This window comes from Brachycentrus maculatus, unplaced genomic scaffold, assembly GCF_059751285.1.
Source record: "Brachycentrus maculatus isolate JH-2025_06_01 unplaced genomic scaffold, ASM5975128v1 h1tg000061l, whole genome shotgun sequence".
In the NCBI taxonomy this organism is placed as follows: Eukaryota; Metazoa; Arthropoda; class Insecta; order Trichoptera; family Brachycentridae; genus Brachycentrus; species Brachycentrus maculatus.
The window spans coordinates 1,697,522-1,711,151 of record NW_028280815.1 but is presented as its reverse complement, the minus strand read 5'-3'; positions in this window follow the sequence as shown (position 1 = coordinate 1,711,151).

Here is a 13,630-nt window from a genome sequence, read left to right as displayed (position 1 = left end):
ACCTGTAGCGGAGGACTGATCACCTTTCCTCCATGGGTAAGTGATGAAGATAACACTGCGCTTATATGATGCAGTGTTATCTTGACTAATTTCGATTAATATCCGACGTTGTAAAGAAAATTACGTATACTACGATATAAAAAATAGTTTCCAAAATCGCAAAAGGATTGCATTTTTCTCTTAATTTTGTTTTTTTGTTGCTTTGAAGAGTATAAAATAAAAATAGTCTACTATCGAAATTCGTTGACTTAATACAAGGACATTTTCCTTTGATTGCTTGGATATATCAGGACATGACGACGAATCCGGACGAATGGCAACATTTCTAGACTTGCAGATAGTATGCAAACTAATGACATATAGTGTTTTTTTAATGGTTTTTATGTCATTATAAAAACCGGAATTTTAAGTATCACGATAAGGAAAATTGCGTTGTTTTAAAAAAAACATTATGAATTATAAAATGTAGGTAAGGCAGATCACACAAATTAAAATTAACACATTTTATGGTAACTTACACTGAATCCCAAGATTCAAAACAAAGAAACACGGGTGTCGGGTTACGGTCCTGTGGTTAGTGTCGCGGACTCTAAGGTCAGAGTTTCTCGGTTCGAACCCACTCTACCACAATTTGATACCAATATCTAATAATGATCCGCTAAGGCTCATAGAAATAGTATAAAATTTAAGTATTTTTGTAAATAATAAGAACACAAATATTTCTCTTTTTAACTAAAAAATAAATAAATTATTCATTAAAAACAAAAACATATAAGTACCTCTTTTGGCAAGAAAAACTTTGATTATTTTGCAATACAGTTATACAATCTGCTTCCATTATCCATTAAGTCAACATTTTGAGTGTGTCCAAATACAATACTAGTTCACAAATCTGGATTATCTCCAATTAGGATTTTTTTTTAATGCCCAGACTTCCATACTCTTATAATTTATATTTGAAGCACTATCTTTGTGATTTTCCAATTTATAGTTTAAATATTATTATTTTTGACATCTCATCAAAGATAAAGAAGAATATGGAAGTCTGGGCATTTACGGGGCTGACGACCGTCATAGGCTGGTTTAAAGTGATCACTTTACACACGTGTAACATTCACTAATTCTACCCATTATTGACAACCCCACTACTCAAATTCTTGGAAGCTCTATATATATGAACCAATTTAGAAACCTTGTTCTTGAATCACTAGAACTTCACTAGAGACATCTATTGGTGAGATGTAAAGAAGCTTTTTACTAAGCAGAAACTCTTTTTATTAGTATGTGAGATCCGAATCCTGGATTATGTACACACATGAGAAACGCCAGAAAATACCATTTTCATTTTTATTATTAAGCTTATAATTTATAATATTATAATTTATTATATTTTATAATATTATATTATAATTTAAATGTAACTTTATTTTAAAATCACTATAATTATACTAAATTAAAATGTAACTTTGGTAAATTATACTATAATTATACCAAAGTTACATTTTAATTATATATTCCATATTTTTCGTCATCCATGTTGTCAAAAAAGAATCCATAACGTAATTGAAACCAAATATAAAAGAGCTTTTTATAAATGGATAATGAAAATGTGTAGATCTGAAATACATGGATCGTATAATTCAGCCATGTTGTATTTTATTGTATTAACAATTTTCATTCATTATAATTTTATAAATAAATGTAAAATGCGCCTCCGACACGGGAAAATGCAGTGAGGACACATTATTGCAATTTGTAATTATGTTTATGAGTAAATAAATAAGTATTTCTTGAGTTATTTGAGAAGTATCATTTTTTACTGACACGACATCATTGTGGGTGACATTTCATTACAAAATAATTTCAGGGCACATTATTACGTAAAATGCAAATCAAACTTTGTTTTTGTTTTTACTATAGAAACGTACGTATATTTTACATATATATCTGATTAAATGACAAGGTGATTGTTGTACAAAAAAAAATAGTGGTTAAAAACAAATGAAAATTTTTATTTTAAAAAGTTTATTAAATGTCCCACAGGTATTAGAAAAAAAACATTCGAGAAATCTCATTAGTTTGTTTTTTGCGGTCATAATAATTAATAGAAAAAATTGATATTTTGCAAATATCCTGTTGGGACACTTTGACGAAAATATCCATTTTGCTATAGGTGTATTTCAGTTATTCAAAAAATTGCTGGACCTATAAAAATTGTGATAATTGATGTCATGCGAAAATACATAGAAAAAATATGCGAGATCGAAGATGTCGTTAGGTGGGGAAGGCGACGAAGAAGACAATGGTATGCGCATGTGAGGAGAATGGAACCATCCAGAATCCTCCATATTGCACTGCATGGCCAACCTCAAGGCAGACGAATGCCGGGCAGACCATCAAATAGATCGATTGACAGCTGGGAATCGACATCGCAGGAGGCTAATCCCTATTAAAAACAGGCCATAAAGCATAGGACTAAGAAGAAGAAGAAGGTATAAATATTTAAATAATTCAGTAGCAATTTCTACGACAAATAAAAAAGTCCTGCATAACTGGCCTATTGTTTAATAATATTATACAATAAAATAATGGTGCCATTATCAATATGAACTGTTTTAATACAAATATTGACTATTAGATACCAAAATGTTACATACCTTTGTGTTATCTTAACCTTCGCTATAAATGCAGTAGGTAGCTACTACACTGAGAAATATGGTGACATGGTCACCGGTCAATCATTAAAAATCAAACCAGTTTAGGTAGCTGAACTAAAACAAAGATACTTGTTCCGGCAGCTAAAAGTAAACGTCAACTTTATACATATCGCTCACTCCTTTTAATAACGTCATATATCAAAAATCGTCTATTTTCAGTTGCATGTTTTCGGAACGTTCAGAAAATGTACTATATCCCAGTAAAAGCGGCATATTTTTAACATAATATTTACTCGCTACATGGTAGAAAGTGTTGTTTTTGCATTTTGAAGAAAATGTATTGTTTAATTATATTTAAATATACTAAATATTTCTCAAATGGATAAAAAAAACCTTCAGGTTTTACCTAAAAAGATCTGTTGCACAGTAAAAACTTCAAAAGTGGCTTGATATTTATTTTCAATACATTTTATTATATTCTTAAACTTTAAAAACGATCTCCTGAAAATCAGGTTTTTGATATATAACGTTGTTGACAACTAATTATGACTTAATTCAGTAGTTTTCATTCGAAATTACACTAAATGAACACTTTCTACAATTTACAATTGCATGTATACAAATGCCAAAATACAATTTTAATGCAAAAATTGAATAATTTAGATTTATTAAATGATCACAATTTCTTGAAGATAACAGGGAAACATAAAGTCATAAAAAACGGAAAACGTAAACAAATTAGACAAAAAAACTCCCTCCCATTATTTTGCCACATAAAAGAATTTTAAGTAAACTAAACTGACTCCTGAAAAGTTCAAAGACAGTATTTTTCTAGATTATTTTGTTACGTTATTAAAGTGTCCCTACGACACATTTATCTGGGTTTCAGTATTCATAATAACGAGTCTTCTTCTTCTTCTCCATGTGTCCATCCCAACTTATCGTCTTTGTAGACTGTTGGGGTCAGCTCTCGTCCTCAGGCTGTAGGATATATATATATATATATATATATATATATATATATATATATATATATATATATATATATATATATATATATATATATATATATATTTATATATATATATATATATTATATATATATATATATATATATATATATATATATATATATATATATATATATATAAATATATATAAATATATATTTATATATATATATATATATATAAATATATATATATATATATATATATATATATATATATATATATATATATATATATATATATATATATATATATATATATATATATATAAATATATATACGTTATGCCAGGGGTGGGCGGTCGATTTTTTAACAAGGGGCTCGCGGGTAGTGGAGGTAGGGGGTAGGGGTATGAGGAAGGTATATACTTTTGTTTTAACTATCCAGAATACATAATAATACTTAATATGCACATCAAACGACAATGTATATATGACTTATTTAATTTGCTAGAAAATTCTTTAATTCAACATGAATTCAAATATTTTATATTTAATTATTTCCCTTAATTCAATAAGGGGCTCGCCGGTCCAAGTAAATGTTAACAAGGGCCTCGCGTGAGCCCCTCCGAGTCCCCTGCAGCCCACCGCTGCGTTATGCGGATATTATTCAAAATTGAAATGTATTTACATAAACTCACATGACCCAAGTAACTCATATATTAATAATTGTATGAATAGCGAACAATATAGATATAAAATACACACAATTCGTCGGATACGATACCACCTTGTGTAATATCTATTCAGAATTTATGAATAATTAAAGCACTAAAACTATTAATAATATATTTAAATTAAAATTTCCATCTAGAGAAACGACTCGATACGTCGCTGTGTAATAAAATGTCTCTGAATTAATTTAACCGTTTTCATCTGCCAATATGTTCCCGTGGAAACTATAAAATGATGATGTTATGTTGGTATTATTGCACCTTCCATTGTAAAGGTCGCCATAAATGTCAAGATTTTGATTTAAACAAATTTTAATCGGAATGTATTATGAATTATAGTTATTATGAATTATCTAGAAAATTAAAAAAACTCAAAAAAAAACCTAGATTCTAATAATATTTTTTTTTTAAATATATTGTTTTAAAATTCTTCAGCTTTGCTTTCCATTTTTCCTTTGTTTTCAAACTCCGTCCCTTGACTAACCCCCTCATCCTAACTTACCCCTCTCCTTATTTATACAACAGTTTTTTATTATTATTTTATAATTTAGTTATTATTCAGACCTGACGATGGATGTTTGGCTTCCGAAACTAGTAGTCATTAATAAAAACAAGTGTTTTCGTAATACTTTGAGCAACATGAAGTTTTCGCAGCTTTTCTATATTGTTTTTATTATCTATTATTATTTTTAAATATCCAAGCCTTGGCGAAGATCGACGTTTGTAATCTATGTGAAAAAAAAATCAAATAGTAGTACTTACTAAAAATATAAAATTTATGATCAATTAGATGTTTCTACTAAATGTATTTCTTTGTTATTTAAAAAAATAACCATCACAGTTTCTATTTTGGTGGCTTTTCTTTTGGTTTCTATTTTGCAGGTAGGATAGCAAGTATGGGGAATGTAAATAAAAAAAATCCATTACAAAAAAAAATACATCGATCAAAAATAAGTAATTATGGAATCCATTTTTCAATTGCCTACCAAACTGCTCAACGAAGCCAGCCAAAACATAACAATCATAACTTTTTATTATTTTACAATAGTTAATTATTTTTGAAAGTATTTTGGATATTAAAAGCTTTGTTAAGTTTGTGGTGAGATAATACATATAACACTCCCCACACATTCATGATTCACTTGGTGTAATACCTCTTAAAATCATTTATCTTCTTTCACTCTCTTTTAAAGAATAATTTCTGTTTTATATAAATAGGAGGCCATAGAAATTTCACTTTAGTCTACATTTGACCTAATGATGGAATGCAGTAATGTTTTAAGTGGTATTACACAAAGAGAACGATGAATGATAAGGAGAGTATTATTTTTTTTGAGATTTATTATTATTATTAACTGATGTATTAATTTATTTGCTGCAAAAAAAACACCATGCTGATACACCACTGTTTCTAATTTAGAGTGCTCTAAGGTTTCCAATATATTATGTCAACTAATTGTATTTTTATATCGTATGTATATACTCGTACGTTATACATATAAACATTACAGGCTTGGAAATTCCATTTTAAGTTAAGGAATAAGTCAATAAATTTGGCAAAAACACAGAAAAATGTAATTTTAAACTACTTTTTTTAATTGTGGACTGATTCCTTTCTGCAAAACGCCGGCCAAATCACAGTTTATCTGATGTAATAAAAGTAAGTACCTACGAAGAAAGACACCATTATAATTGCATTCTCTGTTGATTTATACTGACAGAAGTAAATTTACAATATTTATTTAAGGTTTTTTCCATTTTCTGTTGACACGTCTTATCTTGTGGCTACGAATATTTGTTTGACGCTTTAAGACCCAGATTTAAAAAAAAAACCTGTGTTAAAATCGACGATTTAAAAATCATACGAGTACAAGTGGCATTTAGTCATTTCCAGAAAAAAATATTGTTTATGGTCCATACAATGATTTACTTCAAACTGTGGTGCCTATCCAAAAGAAAGGGCCCCAACACCGTAGTTGGCAACACTGCGTGAGGATATTATTACATAAATACAAAACTATTTCCCGCTTTTTTCCTTCATGCTGTCAACTTCAATTCATATCGTAATGAATACCAAAAAACTTGATTAATGGAATTATTTTTTTTACTAATAATTTATTCCACATTTGAGAACAATAAGCATCCATCGCATCGATGTGAAACCTGTTTTATTTGCACGAGTCAAATATATTTAAATATATTATGTTTTTTTTTCTATTTTTTATTTCTTTGAAAGAACAACGGGTTCTAATTTAAAACACGTATTTAATTTGTTTTTATTTTTTATTTTTACTCCTTATCGTATCTACAATTAATACCTACTCCTTATCGTAACGTATCAAAAATCGTCCCTACATATAAAAGGTTCTGAGACCATTATATATACAGGTTTCAATAATTAATGCAATATGGATGTTCAATAATGGACAGAATTATGAACGTTATAGAAATGTATAAATGATCGGTTAAACCGACCAGTTCGTAAGCCTTGGAATGCTCAGACTTCTAGCTTCCTTCATTTAAAGAGGAACGATAGATGTTTCATATCAAGTTGAGACACCTTTAATATAAATCAAATGTGGATTGAAACCAGATTTTAATTACCTTGGATTGTTCGAAATATTTCATTTTTAATATGATTATATTCCAGAATGGCGGCCAATACAAGTGATTGAAAAGCCACAAGAAGAAGACTAAGAAAAAGTAGAAATTAGGGCTTCAAGGCGTTAAATGACGACTTATAAACTTACTAATTTCATGTAATTTCACATAATGTGACGCAATACAGTGTAACTAGTTTGCACTACTTGTCAAGAATAAACAATGATTATTAGATATGTGGATGACCAGGGGCGTGCATTCTACATATATAGGCAGAAAAGCAGCGCCCACCCGACCTTACATGCGTACCACAAAGAAACACAACCAGTGCCTACTCTACCTTACTAAGTATTGCCTACCGTTACCTTATCCACTTCCAATCCACTTCTTACCGGATAAAAAAAAACTCTGTGAACGCCACTGTGGATGATAAATAAATGTGTGGTAAAAAATCTTTTAATTTAAAAAAAATACAGCAACAGAAATCATAAGTCAATTATTTTTTTAAAGCAATCAAACCAAATCAATTTATACTTTTGATATGGAAAAAAAAAACAAAAAATTACAAGAAATTTGATAATATTCCAATTCAAATCTGTTATGAAATAAGTGAGATAGATATGAAGGATATCCATATTTCAAGTGGCGAAAATACAGACACATCATGACGTCATAATTTGTTCCGGAAAGCTTCCCAAACCAAGAAGTTTGCGGACTCTGAACAGGGGCGCATATGATTATCTAGCTCGCGGCAGAAATAAAAGGAAACACCTGACTATATTGAACAAATTTCTATTTAAAAAAATCCTTTCATCAGTTGAATATATTGAACCATTTATTATAATAAACTATTTTGGTTTTTAAAAAACTCTTTTACATGGATTTATTTTCAGGTGTTCTATCAGCTAAACTAAAGCAAATAAATTATATAAATACGAAGCAATTCATGCTTATTACAATATCAATAAGCAGAATTGAGCTATGTGGGCGTCATTAAGAAATACTTTGCTAACTGCAATATAATATCGCGTATTCTGTATCAAATAATGGAACATTCATCTAACTCGACACTTTTCCATAGATTGTCAATCGTTGGTACGCGTATCGTATTTAAAGTGAGAAAACAGGATCGCAGTTTTTACTTGTTTCCATTACTGCTATTAATGGATAAATATCACGATGTGTGATTATTGGCTAATAAATTAATATGAAAATTCACAAGACTATCGGTAGCATTCTTATTGAAATATGTAGAGAAATAAGGGATATATGAAGGTTCAAACTTTGGATATTTTTATAAAACGAAAAACGTGCGTTCGCCAAATTTCATCAAGAACTTCATCAAATTTCCATCATCGAACGTTTTATGACGTCATATGGTTTATAGAGCTGTATTAGTAGTAATTTTACATATTTAAGGATTTTTATTATATATATATATATATATATATATATATATATATATATATATATATATATATATATATATATATATATATATATATATATATATATATATATATATATATATATATATATATATATATATATATATATATATATATATATATATATATATATATATATATATATATATATATAAATATATATATATATATTTATATATATATATATATTTATATATATATATATATATATATATATATATATATATATATATATATATATATATATATATATATATATATATATATATATATATATATATATATATATATATATATATATATATATATATATATATATATATATAAATATAAATAAACACATACATATACTCGAATATCTGGTTCTGTGCTGGGTCGGGGGTCTTGGTGTATACTTTATACGAGTAAAAGAGTAAAACGAAAATTAAAAAAAGGAGCCACAACCGTGTTTTGGTTCTTTTTTTGTTTTCTTGGAGGCGGCTCCCCGCAGATTCAACAACCGCGAATTTAGTCGGAGGTCCAACATCTCAACACGTTTATTAAGATAGGAATAAGATAGGATAGGGGAATATGGATTTATTTACACGGCTCACATGTAGCTCACAGCCTGGCTTTAGTATTAACATTTTATACTATATACTCTATACTATATACTATATCGTTTGTCATTCTACCCATGATTACGGACTATATTACTCAAATTTTTCAAGGTAATATTTTCGATAGAAAAGTCAATAAATTAATGAAATGGTGGTGCCTCTAATAATTTTATTTACATATAATCGATCAAAAATGAAATTTATTTGAAAATATGTATTCTAAATTGTTTTTTATAGGTGTCGACTACAAAATACGACGAAACATCTATCGTTCTTTTAGTTTTAAAATTCAATTGTTATAATAGGCCAGAGCTTTTTTAGGAGACCATATCTAAAAAAAACCGTATTGGAGGTCCCGGGTTTGATTCACAGGGAGGGGGATCAAATAAATATTTGTTCAATATTACCCTGGACTGGTACTTGAAGCGGTGCTGATCACCTTTCCTTCATGTGTTAACGATCAAGATAGCCCCTTGGTAGGTTTTTAACCTACAACCCTTTTGAACCATCCAAATAAATTCAATTTTACAACCCGATGAAGGAAAAGGGGGTCACTTTGACCCGGTACTCTATGAGCCATTAGATTCAAGTCAACACTGAGTTTATATAATGTAGTGCCCTATACACCATCGGGTGGGTAAAAGGTTAACAAACACATACGAAAAACTTGGCACGATCGAGTATGCCAAATACTTCAAAGTGGTCAGGTTAGGAGTCGAAACAATCAGCGGGTATGTATGAGGAGATGAATGGACATGGAAGAGGCGATGAATGTTTGTTAAGGATAGAGTTGGGTGGCGTTCTATTCTCTCTGCCTACCCCTGGGGAGAAGGGGCGTGATGGTTAGTATGTTTTTTTATTTACTATACACACAAATTTCTCGAGTTATGGTATCACACTTCTAAATCTATTAAATAACTTCCCGCATGGGAAAGGAATACGAGACCGTTCATTACATATATACAACTTCCAAAAATTAATGCAATATGGATTTTCAGTGATGGACAGAATTGTGAAGTTAAACAAGTGTATAAAGTGATCACTGAAGCCAGCATCTTCTCTCGTATACAGATAATAGATGTTTCATCCTAAGTTGACACAATTATAATATTGACATATCATCCGTAGGGTGAATAATCCATTGTTATATAAAATAAATGTTAATAAATTATTTAATATACGTCACACAAAGAATATTTACTTTCCTATGATTCATTCATCACACAGCGCTTTTCTTTTGTTATCATACAATGATATTAAGTCGTAACCTAGCAAGTACAATATAATGTACACAATAGCGATGAGAAACGCTACAAAAAGTAGCGTTCTTAAATTGTACGTTCTTTCTACAAACATATGTTGTAGGGCCACAAGCGAAAGGAAAACTATAAAGGCGAGATAATCGATAGACCGCAACATAATTTTATTTTGACCCATGTAACATTTAACGTGATTTAATTTTTTGCTTAAAACCCCGCTTTTGTCAATACAATAAAAAAAAGTTTTTCTTCGAAATAAATATATAGTTTTGAAAAGAAAAGAGGTACCGATTCAAAAGTAAGGAGTTAAAAAAATACATCAAATATTTTTTCATATATTCTAAATAAAATCAAATTCCAATTCATATATTCTAAAAAAAAAATCAAGCACCTCCTCGCGTAGCCGGCTGCGCCGAGTTGTATTTTTGAGAATACACCCTTAATTTGCGACGTTTTCTACAGATGGCAGTCTAATTTTCAGTTCCTACTAACTAAGGTATAAAAGAGGTTTTTAAAATACTGTATAAAATACTTATGCACAACTTTTATGCACAAAAAATTGTACAACTCCATTTTAATTTATGTATTAATTGTAAAATCAAACACAGATTTTTTTAGTCTACTTTATTAAGTCTAACTTTATTGTTGAAAAAACACGTAAAATGTATATTGTGACAATTGTTTCGCCTAGTTATGGCATTTTCAAACAAATGTGAAGATTAAATGGACTGACGGTCTATACATGTAGCTGCAAAAGGACCGTCAGTCCGTTTAATCTTCACATTCGTTTGAAAATGCCATAACTAGGCGAAACAACTGTCACAATATTAATTTTTATGTGTTTTTGTTAATAAAATACAACTTAGTAGACTCAAAAAATCTGTTTGATTTAAAAATTAATACATATAATAAAAAATCTTATCGATACGGTCGAGAAAATATGAAATATTGGTACAGTCTAGAAAAATAATTGGTACATCTTGCATTATTATTGCCACTCGAACTATTGCCAGTCTCTTTGTTTCATAAGTCAGCTTAGATACGAACATATTCCGAATGAATTTAAGACATAATTTAGTGACACCTTTCTAAAATACTTGAAATTCCTGCCTTTGTGAATAATGTGATTGCGAGATTTAGTTATTATTTATTGTATTCTATAATTTCCGATCAAAGTAAAAAGTATAAAAGAGTTTCTGCTCAATAAAAAAAGCTTCTTTTCATCTCACCAATAAATGTCTCTAGTGAAGTTCTAGTGATTCAAGAACAATGTTTTAAAAAATTGGTTCATATATACTTATAGAACTTCCAAGAATTTGAGTAGTGTGGTTATCAATAATGGGTAGAATTGGTGAATGTTACATGTGTGTAAAGTGATCACTTAAACTAAACTTTGACGGTCGTAAATATGGAAGTAGCAGCTGAAGACAAATATAAAAATGTCTGGGCATTTACCACTGTAAATGCCCAGACATTTTTATATTTGTCTTCAGCTATGCTGAGAAGTAAAAAAATAATATAAATTATTCCATTCATCGGCGCACTACTACAGCAAGTCAAGGATCGCCTGTAAACTGAATTTTCTCCTAGTTTTTAAGCGGAAATATAACAATTCCATTAAACCTGTTAATGTACATACTTGCCGCATAAATTACAGATATAATGTACCTGTTATTTAGATGGAACCATTTTAGCGGAGGTAAGTCAGTGGAAACGGAAGGTCAGCTAATAAGTTCAATTACTCGATAATTCAGCTAGTCACTGCAAACCAGGTCAACTACTTGTGCGTATCTTAATTACACCACATTTGTGTTACCATTTTTTGACAGTTCACGTTTAAGGCTATATTTCTTTAATCGATAGATTTATTGAACTTTTGTTAAATTAGCCGTAATCTCCAACATCCTTAAGTGATCGAAGTAATAAACTCGTTTTATTTATTAATTTGACGTTTAATTTGTAGAACTCCATGATACAACCTTTTGCAAGGCGAATTTTGCAAAAGAAAATGATGAATGAAAGTATTGATTATATCGGCTGTTTTAAACACAAAACGAGTTTTACACAATCCTTTATGAGTTGGTTGAGTATGGTTGAGTATGTTTAATGTTCGTCCGCCTCCGTGGTGTAATGGTCAGCGTGTTTAGCTACCGTGCTGGAGGTCTCGGGTTCGATTCCCAGGGGGGGTGAAAATAAATATTAGTGATTTTACACTGTAATATTTATTTAATATTACCCTGGACTGGTTCCTGAAGCGCAAGAGTGATCACCTTGCCTTCATTTAAGTAATGATCAAGATAACACTGCGTCAATTCGATGCAGTGCCCTATGCACCATTGGGTGCAGATAAGGGTTATAAGTAGGTAATGTTAAATTATTTATTCCTACCGAGTGATAATATCCTATTATCACGAATATTTTTTTTTAAATACACATATTTTTTAAATAAAATGTACTGCTTAGTAGATCCTAAAAATCAGTGTTTGATTTTAATATTTAAAATATAAACTTATTTAATTTTTGACCTTTTCGTATACATTTTTGAAAATTAAGCTAAAAAATCTCTAGTTTGGAATTTATGTAGATAATTAGACACAGAAGTATTTTTTTAGGTATTTATTATTTATGTGAAGTAAATTGAAGTCACAACATAAGCCTCATGTGTGGCTTATGTTGTGACTTCAATATTAAATAATAAAAAATAATAAATTTGGATAAATTACATAGCGCCATTTTCGTAAAATAATACTTCAAGGGCGCTTCACTGTGAATGAATTGGGGAAAATATTATGGTGATATTCTTCTTCGTCTATGTTGAAATGCCAATGTCAAATAGCTCTATAATATGTATTTGTGAACAAAGATTTTGATGCACTCAAAATATTTTGAATTTTTTTTTCAGAATCTTACCCGCACCCAATGGTAAATAGGGCACTGCATCATATAAAGGCAGTGTTATCTCGATCGTTAACATATAAAGGAAAGGTGATCCGCCCTCCGCTTCAGGTACCAGTCCAGAGTAATATTGAATAAATATTAGAGTGAAAAATCGCTTATATTTATTTGACCCCCATCCCCGGGAATCGAACCCGGGACCTCCAGTACGGCGATAAGACATCCGGTCATTGACTTGGGAAGGTTTAGGAGGTTACCTGCAGTATGAAGGGCAATGAAGGATGACTGAAGTATTGCGGTTACGGAGTTCGGCAAAAAGGGTCGATAAAAACACCATAAAGTATTGAAACCAGTCAAAAAAACAATGGTCATGTATAATTTATAACCACAATACCTTGTTTTATATACATAGGCTGGGTTTCCATACAAAAGTTAACGCTATACTGCCTAATGTAGAAAATTAATGATATATATCGGATTATGGTATG